The sequence below is a fragment of the Vombatus ursinus genome, unplaced genomic scaffold (genome assembly GCF_900497805.2).
Source record: "Vombatus ursinus unplaced genomic scaffold, bare-nosed wombat genome assembly UNPS02014826.1, whole genome shotgun sequence".
NCBI classification, from domain to species: domain Eukaryota; kingdom Metazoa; phylum Chordata; class Mammalia; order Diprotodontia; family Vombatidae; genus Vombatus; species Vombatus ursinus.
The window spans coordinates 11510388-11530785 of record NW_020954604.1 but is presented as its reverse complement, the minus strand read 5'-3'; the positions used below and the strand labels follow the sequence as shown (position 1 = coordinate 11530785).

At 42.3% G+C, this 20398-nt stretch overlaps 1 protein-coding gene across 2 annotated transcripts in view; it reads left to right on the top strand.

Annotated features, from left to right (window-relative positions):
- Positions 1–20398, top strand: part of BICRAL (BRD4 interacting chromatin remodeling complex associated protein like) — a 102399-nt gene that overhangs the window by 9029 nt on the left and 72972 nt on the right. Inside the window, exon 1 of one of the 2 annotated variants that reach the window (XM_027838405.1) lies at positions 18228–18331. The exons of the other annotated variant lie outside the window; for it this stretch is intronic. The gene's annotated coding sequence lies outside the window, so the exon portion shown is untranslated. Of the gene's footprint in view, positions 1–18227; positions 18332–20398 lie in introns of those variants that run through there. 2 annotated transcript variants of the gene reach the window in all.

The window sequence follows — 20398 nt, the reverse complement described above, 5'->3', positions numbered from 1 at the left end:
GACTATTCTTTCTTTGTGTAGCACCACCCAACTTTTGGGAGGATAGGTAAAGGTCTAGAGACCTATGATTTCATCAGTGTGGGAAGCTCATCCTAATAAGGAAACTCCCTCTAATAGGAGATGGAATGAATGGAGATTCAACAACTATTCTGCAACTTCCAGTCTTAGAGAGTTGCCTGGAATGTGTTTCAAAGAATGGACTTTGAACTCAAGGCTTTCTTACTCTGAGGCCAACTTTCTATCCGTTGCACCATTCTGAAACTCTTTTATGTTCTTAAAATGGTCTGATAGGTTGATGATCTGATGAGACTGCTCACGAGCCACATCAAATCTATAGACTATATGTCCCGAGAGATCTTGGGGGCCAATCTTGTAAGGAAGGAAGGAGGCGAGATTGACTCTAAAGTCTTGTTGACAGGAGTCTGGCAAACTCTTGAGGCTGCCCTTCGCTGGCTGCTCTGCTTGGTGAGAGAACTATGGTGCTCACATCTAGTTTCAGCTCTGTCAAGAATTTGAGTGGTCAGCTCAGAGGGTATCAGGCACTGGGTAAACTTGTCCATGCCACACCCGAACTTGTTTGATAATAATTTGAACCAAATGCCTAATTTATTGATTTTAGAGGGAGATAAACCATGCCAACAAATCGGATACTTATGTTAGCTGAGCAGGGCTTTGACATTATTGACATTAAAGTATATAGGGAAACAGAATGGGGACCATGAATAAGCAGGCTCAGCAGATGTCCACAAGATATATATGTGAGCAGTGTTTTTTTAATTACTACTTTTTATAAAGGCATACATTTTTAATGCCAAAAATGTATGCTTTCCATGGCATGTCAATATTTATTTTGTGACCAATCACATCAAGTGTGTTGCAGTGGAGTTTCCCTTTCTCTAGTATACAGTAACATATGGGCATTTTCCTGATCTTTCTTAAGTTATCCAGAAGCCTTGACTGGGCTTTCCTGGGAAACCTAATGAATAACCATAAGGATGCTTAATGAATAGAGAATTAGAGTATAAAGAGTTGGAAAGCCATTTTGATCAATCTGTGGTGGCCTAATGAGCACCTTCCTTCCTTCCCTATTGACAAAGTAGAGCCTGTCTTACATTCATATCATATCCAAACAGAGCCCCTATCATTTGGAGGAAAACTTACTAGATTTTAAGCTCCATGAGGGCAAAGACCTTGTCACAAAGAAATTTTGAATCTCCTTTTTCCCTATCCCTATTCCTAGCACACAGTAGGTGTATAATGTTTTCTAGTGGGTTCTTTTTGATAGATTGTCAGCTCTTTGAGGTCAGGGACCATGTCTTATGTATCTTTGTATCTCCAGACCTGGCACTTAGGCCCGTTATCTTTGCTAAATTGAATTGTTAAAATACTATTCTCTAACTCTCATTTTCCACACTCTGAACTACTACTGCCTCACAGGTTGCTCTTGTCATCCTCATTTCACCCTTATTTTCAGCAAAGCTTAATTTCATGGCATGTTGGTTATCAAGTTTATGTCTTATTTCTCCTTGATTACCTTTTAGGTTGGCTGCTTCCCAGTGACAGCTAGGAAGCCACCCTTATCTCTGATAAATCATTTATTTGGAATTATTTCCTGGAGATAACTAACCTCTTCCACCGTATGTGTCTTCTTGTTTACCTCATATTTTCCTTTTTTTAACTTTCAAATTTTTTATCCTGGGATCCACCTTGTTTAGGGTATGTAATAGCCACTGTTCAGCTCCTATATCTCCAAAGATTGAGATAGAAAGAAAATTTTCTCGTGGGAACCCCCTTGGTATGGGCAAGACTGTTGAGTCCTCAGCATTTAATGTGTGCCCTTTGCCAAAGCACGGATGGGTTAGAGGTAGTTACCCAAGAAACAAGTTATCCATAGTCCTCAAAGAATTTATGTCTAATTGTGGGATATAGACTACACTGATAGATTTTAAGAACACACAGAAAGAGCATTGAGTCACAGAATCATAGAATTTTCAAGTTGGAAGGGCACTCAGAAGCCATCCAGTCCAATCTTTACTGGAAAGGAGCCCTCCACCATAATATGTGGAGTGATCATTGAGCCTGAGAAACTTACCACCTGTCAATGCTCAAACCATTAGAAAATTTTCCTTGACAGCAAGTCTATATTTTCCTCTTTGCAAATTTTACCCATTATTCCTGATTCTACCCTCTGGGGCCGAACAATATTAAGTCTAATCCCTCGTTTACATGACAACCCTTTAAAGGTTTGAAGAGTGGCTGTCTTCCCCCAAGGCCTTTCTTCTCCCAGACTAAACATGCCCTGTTCTTTCAGTTTATCTCTATGTGACTTGAGCAAAGGGCTACTGCACTCCTCCAGACACTCCCCAGTTTATGAGTGTCATCCTTGGTATACAGAATTAATGAGATCTGATCAGGGCAGGGTGCACAAGAGCTGTCACCTCCTTCTTCCTAGAAGCAGTGCCTCTCAATGCAGCCCAAGATTGCATTAGGATTTTGGGCTGCCACACCACTCTGCTGACTCACTGAGCTTACAATTCACTAAAACTCCTAGGTCTTTTTTTTTTTTCCCGAACAATTAAAGGCACCAACCGTGCCTTGCCCATCTTGTACTTTTTAATTTCAAGGTTTATTTTTTGTACCCAAGTTTAAAGCTTTACTTTTATCCCTTTCAAAATCATTTGATTAATTTCAGTGTAATGCTCCAGCCTCTTAACATCCTTTTGGATCCTGACTGTGTCATCCAGTATGTCAGCTGTCCCTCCCAGCTTTGTGAGCATTCTGTCTAAGCCTATTTCCAGGGCATCGATAACAATGTTAAACACTGGTCCTAGAATCTGAGGGCCTGGCTTTGCCACTATTTACTTAAACTATGTGACCTTGGGCAAATCACTTAACTCATTGGGCCTTAGTTTCCTCCTACACAGAGTGAGGGATTGGACTGGTTGACCTCTGAGGCCCCTTCTAACTGGGTCTCTGAGCTTGAGTTTCTAAGTACTATATGTTAGGGATGATCAGAGAGAAACCTGGGGGTCAGGAAAGTTCTTACTGTGTACATGACCAGTGTCAGAGTCTATTGGGCGTTTTTCATCATCTATCCTGATTAGTTATGACATGCCATGGTTTTTAATTCTGATTGAATTTTTTTCTTTTCTCATTTGGTCCAATTGATAGGACAGCCTGGGGAGAGAGAAACTGTTCAAGTTGAGATATAGTAAGCCACTCTCTCTCTGGCTACCCTCTACCCGAACTGGAGAAAAGCTTTAAGCGTTTGGAATATTTGTCTCCATTCAAAGAGGTTAAATTTATTTTTCCACAGTTGAATTGTCAGATGTCCAGTTAAAAGTCCAAAAAAGTCAATGGTCTTGGAAACATTTTGTGAAGGAAGTGGGACGGAAGGAAGGGAGGGGATTGGGATCTTTAATGTGGATTTTGCACTTGTATTATATTGTATTATATTAACTTTTTGGGATTACATCCTGATTACTTCCAGAGAAGTGTCTTTTTCCACCCCCAACTATATCTGCTTAAGTATTGAATTCTAGGGTAGTTCTCCTGACTCCAAAGCAGCCTTTTTACTCTTCCCCCCATACAGTACTGTCTCTGTGCTGGATCCATGCCTACAATGTACTCCCTCTTCACTTCTGCCTCATAGAACTCTTGCTTTCTTTCCAAAGTTAGCTCAAGTACTGCTCTCCACAGGAGGCCTTTCCTGATTCACCCAGCTGCCAGTGCTTCCTCTGTTCCCAAAAAATTACCTTGTATTTATTTTGTAGAAATCTTGTATACATTTACACACATACATTTTGTTTCCCCAGAGAGAATGTAAGTTTGTTAATGGTAGAGACTGTTTCATTTTCATTTCACTTTTCATCCCTCCTATGTAGCACAGTGCCTGGTACAGAATATGGGCCTAAATAAATGCTTGTTGATTGAATAAGTAGGAAGGATTCAAGGAGGTGAGTAAGGATGAGATCAAATTACTACATTGACATGGGTTAGAAATAGTTAAATAGCCATGGTGTGTGTGTGTGTGTGTGTGTGTGTGTGTGTGTGTGTGTGTGAGAGAGAGAGAGAGACAGAGAGAGACAGAGAGAGAGACAGAGAGACAGAGAGAGAGATAAGGGAATTGGAGAGAGATAAGGGAATTGTTCTCTAACCAGGCCAGCCCAGGATGTAAGCCCAAAAAGTTAATAATATGTCAGTCTAAATATGAAGACTGTGTATTTGCCCTGTATCCCTTTGGAGTCTGAAAAGGTTCTGCGATTGAATTGAAAGGGGTTGCTGTCATTGGCTAGTTGAGGAATGGCCATGCCCCTGGTCACCTTTAAGAAGTTAGCTTGCTAGTTCTGAAGTCAGTCCGGATGGGAGTTAGGAACTCAAACAATAGCTCGATCCCTGAGAGGGAGTCTTTCTTCACCTCCTGGGGGCAAAAAGGGAATTTCTTTCTCCTTCCCTCCTTCCTGCCCTACCCCATCCCACCCCATTCGCCAGAGTACTTTGCAGGAGTTATTCCTCCAGTAGGAGACACTGCATCCAGCAGGAGGCAGTAGCTAGTCAGTTCAAGAGAGTCTGAAATAGAGTTGACTGCATCCAATAGTCAATAGTCAATAAACATTTATGAAGCACCTATTAGGTGCCAATAACAGTGCTAAACTCTGGAGATACAAATCCAAAAAGAAAAACAGTCCTTGCCCTCAAAGAGCTTACAGTCTAATTGGGGAAAACAAGCAGGAAGGAACAGGGACAAAGACACAAAGAAGAGAAACATTTAAGGCAGGAAGCCGCTTCAAGAAGCAAGACCTCTGGGGAAAAGTGAAGCAAGTTGTCTGGATTCAAGAGTAATTAGCCCTGGCATTTGAGGGTCAGACTTTGGAGAGGAGCAGACTTAGAGAGCCCAGGTGAACAGCCTACCCAAGAGAGATATTAAGCCTAATGGGCAACAGCAAGAGGACTCTACGAGAAGAGGAAAATCCTCAGAACCCTTCAGTACTAGAGACATGAGTTACCTTGGCGTTACCGTGTTCCCCATGTATGTGTACCTACCAGTGTACTCCAAGTTTATGTTTATTCTTCTCATGAATATTGTGTATATTTGTAGCAGAGTGTGCCCCAGGTTTATTAGCTAAGGTTTTGTAGTTATTTTTCTTATTTTGTTGTCTTAGTATATGCTTTTGCTTTGAGCTAATTGTATGTAATGGCTGATTATTCAAGTTAAATTCACTGGTAGGGGCTTGTGAGCTATAGTTTTGGATTGTAAGTCCATAGAATAACCTTTGAACTTATGAGAGTAATGACACCCATTCACTTCCCTTAGAGCCAACCTACAAACCTATGAATACTAAGTTGAGGAAGTAGCCCAGATGGCATACTATATCAAATGAGATAATATATGTAAGATAGCAAAGTACTATGTTAGTGTTGATTGTTGTAGCTTCATGTTCCACATAGCTGGGGAAAATTTTCAAGCATGTTTGGAAATCTTTCTAAAATGCATTTCTTACTTCTATGCCTTCTTAAATAGAATAATAGATAACATAATTGAATTTTTCCTTAATGATTCAGGGTCATACTTCTCAACATTCGGTATTACCTTGTGCTTTTATACAAAATCCACCCTGGAATCATGCTTTTCATTCTAACCATCTTCCAACACAAACATAGCCCACTCCCCATCTATTCTTCTGGGAGCTATAATCAGCTTAACGTTAACATTGCTTCTGGAAAGGGCATATTATCCAGCTGCCCTCTGAATCAATTCAACCATTCCAGGACCCAAACTCCCTTTCCTGACCACCATTCTCCTATATGCATTATCTCTTCCTGGTAGAACTTAAGCTCCCTGAGGCCAGCAACTGGCTCACTTTTATATTTATATCCCCAGTGCTTAGCACAGAGTAAGGCCACACTGGCATACAGTAAGGATTTAATAAATGCTTTTTCATTCAGTTCTTCATTCATTATTGAAAGACAATTTGCCTCAACACTAAATGGCTCTAGACCAATCTGCCTTTTATTAAAGTCTACCTCATAGAGTTTTTCTGTCTCTTTCCTTGTTGTCACCCATCACTCTTGCTGCTCTCAGTAATAATGCCTTTCCTCTCTTCTGATTTGCTACTTGTAATCTACTGTAGCCCCAGCTAAAGTCAATCAGCAAGCATTTATTAAGCCTGCAATATCCTAGAGGGAGCACTAATAATTGGGGGAATCAGGAGAGACTTCTTGTAGAAGGTGGCACTTGAACTGAGCCAAGAATGAAGCTAGGAGTTTCAAAATGCAGAAGTAAAGAGACAGAGGATTCCAGGAATGGAGCTTAGCCTCTACCAAGGCATGGAGGGGTTTTGTCTATGGGGAACAACAAGTGACCCCCAATATGGCCAGAGCATGGAGGGTATGAGGGGAGAACTGTGTATTCAACCCTGAGAGATAGACTGGGGTCAGGTTGTGAAGGACTTTAAATACCAGAGGAGCTTGTATTTTCTCCTAAAGACAAGGAGGAGCCACTGAAATTTTTTCAGCAGAGGAGTGACATGGTTTTAACAATTTCTCTTTGGCGGGTTTTGAAGAGGGGAGAGGCTGAATGGAAGGAGACTAATAAGGAATTGTTTGTAATCATCTGGATGAGAGTTGATGAAGGCCTGGATAAGGGTGGTTGTAGTTTCAGGAGAGTGAAGGGGATGGATGCTAGAGATGGAGAAAGAAAACTGACAAGACTTGGCAGCTGATGGGTTGTGGGATGTGAGGAACTGAGAATAGCTTCTGGGTTATGAAACTACACTGTGCTAGAGCATGGAGACAATCTTGGGTTTTTTAAGGCAATTTTGGTATATCAAGGCAATATACTTTTCAAGCTAATAAAAGAATCCATTTGGCATCTAGGTGGTAGGGGGCCTAGAGTCCAGAAGACTGAAATCTGGCCTCAAACCCTTATAGCTGTATGACCCTGGGCAAGTCACTTAACCTGTTTGTTTCAGTTCCCTTATCTGTAAAATAGGGATGGTAATAATAACACCTACCTTGAAGCATTGTTGTGAGGATCAAATGAGACAATAACTGTAAAGAGCGTAGCACAGTGCCTGGCATATAGTAGGTGCTATGTAAATGTTAGCTACTATTATTAGAGGGTAGCAAGGTGGCACAGTGCCAGGCCTAGAGTCAGGAGGACCTGAGTTCAAATCTGGCCTAGGATACTTACTGTGTGACCTTGGGTAAGTCATTTCACTTTGCCTCAGTTTCCTCATCTGTCAAATGAGCTGGAGAAGGAAATGGCAAACCACTCCAGTATCTTTGCCAAGAAAACCCCCAAAATAGTCACAAAGAGTGACATGACTAAACAACACTAAAGTCAGTATTTTTGTTGTGTAGTCATTCAGTTATCAGTAATCTCTTAATGACCACATCCAATGGCTTTTTTCGTTCCTTGTCCTTCTTGACCTCTCTGCTGCCTTTGACACTATTGACCTTTTACAGCTTAAAACTCCTTCCTCTCTGGATTTTCTTGATTCTTTTCTCTCTCGGCCCTCCTCCTACCTGTCTGACCACCCCTTCTCAGTCTCCTTTGCTGAACCTATATCTATGTTGTGCCAACTAACTGTGGGTGTCCCCAAAGGCTCTGTCCATGGCTATCTTTTTTTCCTCTCTTTACTCTCTCAGTTTGTGATCTCATCAGTTCCAAATTCAATTTTCATCTCTATGTAGATGGTTCACAGATTTACTTAATCCAGTCCTAGTCTCTTTCCTGATCTACATTCCTGAATCTACTTCTATTATCCATTTTACACATATACATGTATACATACAGGAGAACTCATTACCTTACTACTCCTTGACCCAGACTCTTCCAAATTTTCCTATTAAAGGACACCAGCATCCTTCTAGTCACCCATGGTATTAACCTTTGTGACATAGTCAACTCGCTTTTTTGCTTATTGCACATATGCAGTCAGTTGCCAAATCCTGTAATTTCTTTTTCTGTGACATCGATAGACTACCTCCCCTTCTCTCTACTCATTTATCTACCACCCTAGTTTGTGCCCTCATCACTTTTTACCTGGACTACAGCTGGGTCCTGTTTAGTGTGAATAAGGAATCCCCCTGAAGGGGTCTTATTATTGGAATTTTCACTGCATATTTCCATTGGGCTAGAATAATCGCCATATTTTACATAATTATAACTTGTAATAGTATGGATTCAAATACATGTGACCAAAGTATTCATTTTCTGTATTTCAGTAGCTTTCTAATTGGATTCCCTACCTCTTCCCTCTCTACTCCAATCCATCCTCTACGCAGTTGCTAAATTGATTTCCTAAACTGTAGATCTGGCCATATTTGCCTCTGCTAAGGTCCAATAGTTTGCTATTACCTCCAGGATCAAATATAAACACCCATATTTAGCTTTCAAAGCCCTCCACAGCCTGGCCCCTTCCTATCTTTCCACTTATTCTGTGGTCTGGGCATAGTGGCTTGTTTTCTGTTCCTCACATAAAACTGTCCATCTCTTGTCTCTGCCTTTGCATTTGATTATCCCCTATGCCTGGAATGTTCTCCCTCCTCACCTCCATGTCTTAAAATCCCTGGCTTCCTTTAAGACTCAGCTCTAGTCAGGTTTCCACAAATACTACTGCTTTCCTTCTAAGGCTTCCTTCTATAAAGTCTGAGTTTATCTTAAATATATAGCTATGTAACTGCTCTCTGCAAAGTTGCTAATGATCTTTTATTGCCTAATCCAATGGCTTTTTTTTCAATCCTCATTCTCCTTGACCTCTCTTCAGCCTTTAACACTGTTGATCACTCTCTCCTCCTTGATACTCTCTTCTCTCTAGGGTTTCAAGGCACCACTCTCTCCTGGTTTTCCTTCTGCCTATTTCACTGCTCCTTCTCTGTTTCCTTTGCAGAATCTTCCTCCAGATCGTACCCTCTAACCATAGGTATCCCTCAAGGTTCTTTCCTGGGCCCTTTTCTCTTCTCGTCTATATTATTTCTCTTGGTGATCTCATCAGCTCCCATGGATTTAATGACCATATCTGTGCTAATGATTCTCAAATCTACCTATATTGCCCCAATCTTTCTGTTGACCTCTAATCTCAAATTTCCAACTGCCTTTCAGACATCGCAAACTGAATGTCCAGTAGACATCTTAAACTCAGTATGTCCGAAATGGAACTCATTATTTTCCCCATAAACCCTTCCCAATCCCTCCTACCTTGCCTATTAGTATAGAGGGCAACACCATCCTCCTAGTCCCTCTGCCTCATACTCACTATGTCTCCCCATATCAAAGCTATTGCCAAAGCTATTACCTTTGCAACATCTCTTGAATACGTCTCCTTCTCGCCTCTGACACTACTACCATTATGGTACAGGTATCATCTCACACCTTGATTACTGGAGGTTGTGCTCCTACTCTATAAACTCCAATGACTTCCTATTGCTTCCAGGAACATGCTCTGTTTGGCATTTAAAGTCCTTCATAACCTAGCCCCCTCCTACCTTTCTAGTCTTCTTACACCCTACTCTCCAATATATACTCTTCAATCCAGTAGCACTGGTCTCCTAGCTATTCCACAAACCAGACAATTCATATTTCTGCTCTGGGCATTCTCTCAGGCTGTCTCCCTGGCCTGGAATGCTCTCCTTCCTCTGCTCTAACTACTTACCTCCCTGGCCTTCTTTAAGTCCCAAATAAAATCCCATCTTCCACAGGAAGCCTTCCCTAACCTCTCTTAATTCTAGTGCCTTCCAACTATTAATTATTTCCTATTTATCCTGTATATAGCTTGTTTATACATATTTGTTTGCATGTTGTCTCCCCCATTAGATTGTGAGGTGCTAGAGAGCAGGGACTGTTTTTGCCTCTTTTTGTGTCCCCAGGGCTTAGCACTGTGCCTGACATACAGTTGATGCTTAATAAATGTTTATTTATTGATGGATTGTACCTTTGGTGTCCCTCATTAGAGTGTAAAATTGCTTGAGAGCTAGGACTGTTTTTGCTCTCCCTTTGCCCCACCCCAAGTGGCAAGTACAAAATAAGGGCTTAGTAAATGCTTTTTCAATCAATCAACAAGCATTTATTAAGCCCCTTCTCTGTCCTAGGTACTTTTGAGGATAAAATACAAAAGCAGAAAGAGTCCCAATCTTCAAAGAGCTCATATTCTAGTAGAGGGAGATAACACATATAGGGGAGTGGTGACCCGGAACAGTGTTTTGGGGGAAGGGAAAAAGCATTTATTAAACTTCTGCTACTTGTAAATAGCAATTGTTGCTGTTTTGGCCAAAAACCCTAAGTGTCTTCCTCTCCCAGAGGAACACACTCTCTTTCTCTCTCTCTCTCTCTCTCTCTCTCTCTCTCTCTCTCTCTCTCTCTCTCTCTCTCTCTCTCTCTCTCTCTCTCTCTCTCTCTCTCTCTCTCACACACACACACACACACACACACACACACACACACACATTTTTTGACTAGGTAAAAGGGGCCATTCTTTGCCTCATTTCTTACCTAGCCTTAATCACCTGATGGGTGTTGCCTCAGTCAAACTGAGACCTGGGAAAGACCTTAGCTTAAAAAGGCCATGGTCTCCCACTGCATCTGGAGCTAGCTCCAGTAGTCCTGATCTATATCTTGCCACTGGAACCAGATGGCTCCAGAGGAAAATGTGAGGCTGGTGACTTTGCATAGCCCTCCCTCACTTAAATCCAATTCATGTGCAAGCCATGGCATTGCCTTCCTGATGTCAAGGTCATCTTCTAGAACAAAGGATAAACAACAATAGCTACTTGCTAGGCTCTGCTTTTGGTCTGGGAAGTCTTGGAGGTGTAGAATAGAACAATGGGAGAGTCAATTAGCATACCCTTTCAGAAGGATTACAGTTCTCTGAGCTGTGATCTAGAATGTGGGAGGCAGGGGTGGAAGGCAGGTAGTGAAGAGGGCAGGGCAAAAGAATGGCCTAGGGATGAAAGACTATGAGTTTTCTTGATATTGTAATATAAATATTAAATTCTGGTTTTATGTGTATTATGATGAAAATAACTATATACCTTGCAGCCTACAGGGGTTTTTTTGTTTTTGTTTTTTGGTGAGGCAATTTGGTGAGTCACACAGCTAGTGAGTGTTATGTGTCTGAGGCCGAATTTGAACTCAGGTCCTCCTGACTCCAGGGCTGGTGCTCTATCCACTTCACCACCTAGATGCCCCCAGCCTGCAGTTTTAGAAACCACATTGTATACATATGTATATATGTCACAATAGAGCAAGTAGATTTGAGATCATCTAACCCAGTCCATCAGTCTTACAAATACTTTTTGGTAGGTGAGTAGAAGAAAAAGTTGATTTGGTGTCTTTTGGTAACTATATGTGCCCAGAGTTTGAGGAGAAAGGCTGGAAAAAAAATGTTCTGATAGAATTATCTAGTTCTTTTTACATATGGCCATAGAATATTCAGTAAGTAGGTGGTATATTCCATTCTTTGAATCACAGAGTCATAGAGTGGGAAGGGATCTCAGAAGTCATCTAGTCCAGCTTCCCTCCCTTCTGATATAGCTGGCAAGTGTTTACAGTTTCATAGGTCAAAGGTTAACAGATTTAGAGTTGGAAGGGACCTCAGAAGCTCTCTAGTTCAATCCTCTTATTTTAGAGATGAGGAAACTGAGGCCCAGAGAGGTTATGTGACTTGGCCAAAGTCATACAGGTAATAAACATAAAAGGTAAGATTTGAACTTAAGTCCTCTGATTCCAGAGTCATTGTTCTTTCCATTTTATCATGCTACTTCCCTATTTCTAATTAAAGACTTCCAGTAGTAGGGTTTTCACAGTAGTAATGGCTAATTCATTCCATTTATGGACAGCTCTCATTGTTGAGTAGTTCTTCCTTATAGTGAGACGAAATCTGTCCTCCTCTAACTTCCACCCTTTAAGAGTTCTGCCTTCTAGAGTCAAATAGAGTAAATCTAATCTGTCCTTTATAACCCTTCAGGTATTTGAAGAAAGTACTCATTTTCCTCCTTAATTTTTCTTGGGGTAGAGGGTCAGTTTCTCTAGGGTTTTATTTATTTGTGTCTGAGGTAGGATTTGAACTCAGGCCTTCCTGACTCCAAATCTGACATTCTATCCATTATACCACCTAGCTATCTTAGTTAAGTGTTCAGTACCTCCTGTGTTTATGGCATTGTATTAGGCACTGTGAAAACAGACACATGTATCCTTCTACCTTCCAAGTATTGGGTGTTTAATAAATACTTGTTGATCCAGCTGGAGAGTCTTACACCTCTGAACAGCCACAGAGAATACAAAATAGCATCTTTTATGTGTGGATAGTTCAGTGAAGAGGGAGCTCGATTGAAGGCTATTATAGTTAGAGAAGCTTTCTTGAAAATGAGACTGGCATCTAGACCTTGTTGGATAATAGAGCTTAAAGAAGAGGAGCAGAGAGGGAAAGGTATTCCAGGAGGGGAAACAGCATAAGTGAAAGCAGAGACTGAAATGATAAGCTGAGACAGTGAAGAAACCAGCCAATTGGTAAATGGATAGAATAGAGCCAGATCATGAAGGGCTTTGAGAAGCTGGTAGAGCAGTGGTACGGAGAGTTTCGTATTCTAAGTGTCATATTCAAGACAAGCTGATTTCCTTGGAAGGCTGGGGTTAGAAGAAAAAAAGGAGGTATGAGGGGGAAGGGGGTGGCTGAGATCTATAGTCCTGCCCAAGGCACTGGAAGAATACAGAAAAAATTATATAGACTCAGGAATATATCCTATTGTTCTCTCTCAAAGTCTATCCTTTATAGATTATCCAGGTCTTTCTTGTAAAGCTTACTTAGGCATTTAAAGCCATCTTAATAATTGATTATATAATTAACCAATCATATTGACTGTGGACCAGTCCAATTAGGTCATCAAGACAGCTGAAATGTTCATTCTGAAGTCTAATTTTTTCAGGCAGATAGATGTGACCTATGTCTATCCTGTTTCCTTGATACCATATCAGTTCATCTCCTTGGCCATTATATAAAGTAAAGCTGACTTACTTTCCAAGTGGGGCAGGAAGTCATTCAGATTTTGAAATCGACATAGAGGTGGGCAGCTGAGCCAGACAAGCCATGGCAGATGAGTCTTCCAACATCGTGTGATATCCTCCCAGATAACTGCTGTCCTCCCTTCTTATATACACAGTGGAAAAACGGGATAGATGTGTCAGATAGGAGGAGTAGGGGGGAGGTCTAAGGAGTGTTGTCTACCCTGGCACTGAATAATTTCTTAATAGCTCCAACATTTATCAACAACTAATAATTACTTAGCATATAGGATGGCTGATATTTGTTTTAAATGTTTTGCTGGTATCTTTTTTTAATGTCCATCAAGTAGAATCATTAGCTTGAAAGAAGACCTAGCTTCCCTTTAGAATGGTAATAGCCATGCAGTGATAATTGAAAATGTTTATGTTCTTGTGTATCATGTTCATGTTTATATTTATGAAAATGTTTATTGTGATAAAATAGGTGAGTTAGCAATGGCATTTATAATCACCCCCCCAAAACAGCCTTTTATTGCTGACAAAATAATTCTGAGTTCACTGTTGCATATTAACTGACTTTTCCTTTTTTGATGGCTCAGAGGAGAGTTCTTTCACTGACTTAGTAAATTAGATGCCCAAGTAAAGATATATTTACTTTCTTTATTCCCAGAGTCTTTGTGAGTTTGGCAACTTCCATGCATGGTATTTTATTTATTCAGATGCTATCTTGATTGGCTGGTCTTGAAGTTCCTGGCATTAGAAAATACTGCTTCATTCATGTTATTTCATCTCTTTCTTTTTTCCCCCCTCTGGCCAATCACTCATTCAAGTGGAAAATGTGGAGAAAGTAAAGTCAATTTCAATTTTAATTGTTTTGTGAACTTTGGACCAACATCTGCTTGGAGACATATAGACAAAATAAGATATAATAATAGAGTATTTAAAATTACATCTTATTTTCTGAATGCGACCAGCTGTTATCAGGTGGAGCCAAATTCCTCATCTTAAAAACTGGTGGGACTGTGTGTGACTTATGCTGGGAAACTGGCCTGTGTGATTAAAGGTACTGTATACAGTAAAAGCTCTCCTAAGAAACTCCTTTCTAAAAAAGTTTTCTGAGAGATGAGTCCTTGTTATAATGTCTTTCGTAGCTGGGTGGTTAACTGAGTAGCTAAATGGTTTTCAGTTCGGAGCTGTTGGACCTCCTGTAACAATTTATCCACTCCATTTAAAATATCTTACAGCAAGCTTAAGGGCAAGGCTAGAGCTAGATTTGCCTAATTGGATGCCAAAAGTTATAGGTCTCCCTAAATTAAGAAGGAATCTACTCTTGCCCAGTTGTTTTTCTGTGGGAAAAATGATCCTTTACCAAGAAATCATCTTATTATTATCATTATTAATAACAATAATCAATAACATTTGCATTGCACATAGTAACATAACATTTGCATTGCACAAAGTAACATAACAGTAATTCAAATTCATATGGCACATTTTAATCAAATAAGTTAATACAGGTAAAGCAATCAAAATACCTTTAAAGTGCCATCTATCTGTCTATCTGTCTATCTATCTCTCTAGCTATTTATCTATCTGTGTGTTGAGCCCATATAAGCTCTGAGGGTATTTATCCTAACTCCTGCTCCCATTGAGGAGTCAGGTCCCTAGAGTTTGGCTATTATCTCTCCCTCAGGGTTTTAGGGGTACTCTTGAGTGGTCAGGGCCAGAGCCCCCATGGATATATGCTTTCTCTTCCCCTCCCTCCATCATCAATTGAGAATTTGCCAGCCTTGTCCCTTTTAGAAAAGAGTACTTATTTACTCAGGTGAGTAAGAGCAGTTGCTATACAACATCCCTCTAAAAATTTGTGACACCCTTTCCCTCAAGTACATATAGAGTCCAGGGGAAAGTAGGTTCAAGTTTAGAGAGCACATGTGGGAAGGAAAGGGATAACATAGCTCAGGTTTGCTAGAAGAAGTTCATCTTGGGCATGGTGTAGTTTCTTTGCAGGGCTCCTTTGTGGAGCCATGAATTTATGTCCATTCTGTCCTTGGCTCCCATTGCAGACACTGCCATTAATTGATCAGGATATACTGCTAGGATAATAATGGGAAGATGGGGCAAGCCAGCAACCTCCTGCCATAAGGTAGAAGGAAAAGACCTGACCAAAGCCTTTCCTTTTTTTCTTCTCCCTGTACTGAGGTGGTTCTTCCTCTGGGGCATGCTGAATGTCACACTTGCTCAAATTTCTGGATTTCTGGATTTCTTTGATTCTGGGTAATTCGATGCTTTTATACTTCACTCAGAGGGGAGGGATGAAATACTCTAGCCAATTGTAATAGACTTCCTGTCTGGCATCATTTTACTTTATCAAAAGGCTTTTCACACTAAGTCTAAGGCCTAGGACCAAAACTGATTCATTAGGCATCTTATCAGCATTTCACCATGGGCTAGAGTGACTTCATTAAATAAAATATAAATCTGCTCTACTCTTGCCACCTATTCATTATTATTAGTTTTCAGTTTTCAAGTTGATTTTCCCTCACAACAACCTTGTGAGGAGTTGGATTGTGCAAGTAGATGAAAAAACTGAGGCTGAGTGAGTAGGTGATTTGTCCCAAATAACAGTATGGTTTATGATAGAGTCCTCCAGTGGCAAAAGGCACTAGGTTTGGAATCAGAGGACTGGGGTTCATGGCAGCTTTGTTTCTTAATACATAGGTGATTTTGAGCAAATAACTTAACCTTTCTCTCGACTTCAGTTGCCTCATCCTCGAGGCGGTTAGCTGAATGGACTGCTGTGGCTAGTGATGGGTCCACCTTATTAAAAAAACTTCAAGTAGAGGCAAGTTGACCACTTTGTCAGGTATGTTATAATGGGAATTCCTTTTGGGTATGGGTTGGATTAGGTGGCTATTGAGGTCCCTTTCTGAATTCTCAAAATTTTGAGGTTCTAACTGACTTATCTCAAAGATGCTATCTCTAAATCCTTTGACTCTGACTTAGCCCAGTTCTCTTTCCACTATGCTATCCATATTTGTTATTTCATAAAAAATCTTAGTGTTCTTAGGATAGTGGTCATAAATTACCTTACTTTAGATTTCTTATATCATCTCTTTGAGTCTTATTTTAGAATTCGGCTTTTTTGTGGGAATGAGATGGCTGTGATGGGACGATGTATTTCTGAAACATCATCATTTAATATTAAACTCTGAAGTAACAGCTATAAAATTTGTTCGACATATTCTAATTTCAGTGAATAATCCCTAACCTCTTCTGTAATATAATTATTTAGACTATTTAGTATGTTAGAGTCCAACCAATAATGGAGTACTTAGAAAAAAGTTTAAATTTTTCCCAAACCAGTTAGAAAGCTGGCTGGACCAAGTAATAGGTGTGGAGAAATATGTTAATTTATGAAAAGACTAGTATTCTAAAAAAGGCAGTGCCTGAATGAAGCACAGATTCTCCAGAAATATACCTCAAATATTTAAGTATCAAATGATATAGTAAGTACATTAAATGAACATTTTAAGTCATTATGAATGACAATTTTGTGGTTACTAAAAAGGGATTTAATTTAGAAGAATATGTTTTCTTGTTTGTGAGAAAATTTTTTGACATGCCCTTTCCCTCCAGATATATCTACCTCACATAGAGCCCATTTATGTGATCATAAGGACATAATACTTAAGGTTGCTATGTAGACTTATCCTTTAAAATTTTTTCTCTTCCAGTAAAATAGCTTAGAAACTAAAGCATCTTCATTTCTATTTTCATTAAAATAACTGAAGCCTAGGTCACACTTCCTAAAGTTCACCAAAGGTTTGGAAGAAATGAGCCCTCTATTCCAGGCAACAAAAAGGACAAACCTTTTCTCCTTCTGTGACATACTTAAATGTCCTACATTATTGTTAAGTTCATCTTTGGGTTGTTCCAAATGCATCAAAGAGTGCAGAAGACTAAGCAGTAAGATATGGCCTGAATTTCTTTTCCTCAAATCTATATAATTCTGCAAACATTTCTTTCTTTTTCTGGACATTCAAGGGTCAGCTGGAAAGGGAGCTAGTTAATGTACATTACAAAGAAAAGTAATTGAAAGATATTTATTTAAATTCTCATGAGATGCCAGGTGCATTAAAGGAATAACATTTGTTCTTTAAAAATTCACTCAAAAAAAGAGATTTTTAGGTGTGCATACATATGTGAATATAAGCGAACATTTGGGCAGACAAGAAAACATTTGATTTTAAGTTAAAAAAGGTAAAAATCTGTGGCGGTGGCCAACTGTACTTAGATTAAAGCATTTTTAAGGTGTTGTAGCCATGTTAGAATTTTTTTTTTTGTAATGTTCTACTGATTCGAGAGTAAAAGACATACTTAGAAGGCAGTGAGGCTTGAGCTTTATGTGTGACTTCCTCTTCGACAAGTCTTCCTAACTCCACATCTTGGTCTTCACCGCCTTTTTTTTTTTAAATGTTGACATAAAATAAAGTTGCACAAGTAAGCTTTCGTGGTGGTTTTAAAATGAGAACTGGGAAGTCAAGTTCATAGCTCAGGAGCTCTTAACAGCTTAAAAAGTTATAACAAACCGGTTATTTCCTGTGTAACTAAGTTAAATTGTTTTCTGAAGGGAAAATTCTAAGGCTTAGGGGTAGCAATGAGATTGCCCATCTAAACCCCCAACCCCGCTCCGTCTTCTAGGTGGGGTGGGGTGGTGGTGGTGTGCTAAATGGGAAGTAGCAGCAGTCTGGCTGGTGCATCTGTATTTCTCAGGAGACTACTACGTTTCCTTAGTAAAGCAATGAACTTTTGAAGTGTAAAAAAAAATCAAGGGCAAGAGTGAGAGTGCAATAGCAGTAGAGTGGCCCTATATTTTTTTTTTGTTTTAAATAGATTAAAAATAAATGAATCGTCAGGTCTACACGTTTTCTAGGTGAGGCCTGAAGTTTTCAGGTGGCAGCGGCGGCGGGGGTGGGGGTGGGGGTGGGGGGGGAAGCCCCGCTATTTCCCTGGGAGAAGAGCCTAACATGAAGGCCAAAGGGAGAGGGCGAGTAGAGCAGGGCTGCTGGTGCGGGGCTGGGGCTGGTGCGGAGCAGGGGCTGGTGCGGAGCAGGGGCTGGTGCGGGGCTGGGGCTGGTGCGTGTGAGCGCAGGCAGTGTGTGCTGCTGGGGGTAGGCTCGCTCCTCGCTCGCTCCTCGCTCGCTCCTCTGGCTGGGAACTCCTGCTCCCGTCGCTCCCCCGCTCCCCCTGCCGCCGCCGCCGCCGCCTGCCAGCCCCTGATGTGATGGCGCAGAAACCCCGTTGACAAGGCACTGCTTTTTCATGACGGTGAGTTTCCCTTTGAGTGTATTATAATTTTGTGATAAAAATTTCAAGGAAAAAAAAAACACACAACCTCCTTCCTCTGCCTCTTTCCTTCGGGGAGGGGAAAGCGAGGGAGGGGGGTCTGGGGGAGGGGGGGCCGAGGAGGGGGGGGCTCCCTCTCCAGACAGACAGAAGAGAAAGAGGAGCAAATTAAACACCGAGTTGCCCAAACCAGGCTATTAGGTTTCAGCCCGGAGAGCTATTGGCTCAGACTGTGTTTTTTTGGGGGGGTGGGGGTGGGTGGATGTTTAATGGACTCGGGAAAGGGGGGAATAAACAGTTTATTCCTTCCCCGCTGTCTCTGCTAGGGGCCCCGCGGAGACAAAGTTCACAGTGTCTTCCGAGGGGTGCGGGCAGGCAGCCTGGGCGGCGGGCACGGCGGGCACGGGCTGGGGGCGGGCGTGGGGGGGCGAGCCTGGCGGGGGGTGGGGTGGGGGTTGATTTCTTTCTTTTTCCGCTGATGCAAATTTCTGGAGCGGGGCGAAGGCGAGCTGGGGGAGGGGGCCGGGGGAGCCTTTAATGACTCATTGATTGAGCTGGTTTAAAATTAGTGGTGTGTGTGTGTGTGTGCGCGCGTGTGTGTGCAGGGGGTGGGGGGGCCGGTGGTGGTGTTTTTTCGCGCCCCCCCCCGGCAGCCGGGCCGGGCCGGGGGGGGGGGGGGGGGGGGGGGGGGGGGGGGAGGGCGGCGGAGAAAGAAAAATAATCTTTCCCAATCTCCTCCCTCTTTTTTTTCCTCTTGTTCCTTCCCCCTCATCTCTTTCTCCCTCAGAAGCTCTTGGGCGTGAATCGCATTTTCTTTTTCCTCAGTATAATGGACCCCACGTCCTGGGAGGGAGGGCAGGAGGCAGACCCGAGGAGGGGGACGCCGCGCTCGGTGTCTCCGGGCAGCTGTTGCCCGCTCGGCCTGGGGCCGCCAGCCCTTCTCCGGCGCTCTGTTTCTCCCGCGGCTGGCCCGCCTGGGCCAGGCCGGGCTCTCCTCGGCTGGATTTCCGTCTTTCGGGGGAGCAGATCGGATACTCCTGCCCCCGGCCCGGCCGCGACTCGAGCTCCGGGACTCGCCTTTCTCGGCTAGGCCCTGGAGGGGACGGGGACTGGGACGGGGACCCGAGAGCCGGCCCGATCCTCAGCTTCCGCGGCCTCGGCGGCTGCTGGGGACCCGACTTTTTATTTTTAATGATCTTTAAAGAGAACGGGCAGGGGGCTCGCCTTGTCCGGCCGCAGACGTTGGGGGGGTTGAAGAGAAAGGCGGTTTGGGGTGCCCAGTAAGATGGCGGCGGCCTGGCTCGCCGCCAGGGTTTGTTGCGCAGTTTCTCCGTGAATGCTGCGCGCCCAAGGGCGCCATTTTCTCTCCTTGCCGGGGCGGGGCCCTCGCGGTGGGGTATCCCCCAAGGAGCTCGAGGGAAGGCAGCCTGGGGTGGAGGGCGAGTGAGACTCAGCCACTGGCAGGTGGATGGGGGCGGGGGGAAGCTGAGGCTTTTAAAGGTTCTGAAGTACCACTCCCCCAACCCCAGAAGGGAAATATTGGTGGTCTTCTTTTCTGGAGAAAGATGGGGGGATTCTTTAGCTGCTTCTCCACTCCCCACCCCGCCCTATACACTACTCCTGAAACTCTGGGACAGACAAGTTTCCTCAGCCTCGAGACTTGGCATGTCGTTTCTTCTCCCCCCCCCCCCCCATAAGATGCCATTTGGGGTTTTCTTTCATTCTCCCCGAAGAGCTACATCTGATTCCCAAGCCCATTAAAATAAATGGATTGTTGACGTGTTGGTCTGCCTGCCTGTAAATTCGTTAATTGGCGTCTTAAACCTCTGAGTTTATAGCAGAATGCTACTGGAGAAGGAAACAAACATCATCTCGCTATATCTATCTTCTAAGTAAAAATCCCGCCTTTTTTTTTTCTAAATCGTTGACATATTTTAATTTTTAATTTAATAGACTGTTACGGAAGAGATGAGTTAAGTATTTTGACTCTTCTTCCATGTTGGCTTTACCACCTTGATAGTAAATTCTGAGCAGTTTCTTAGGGTTGGT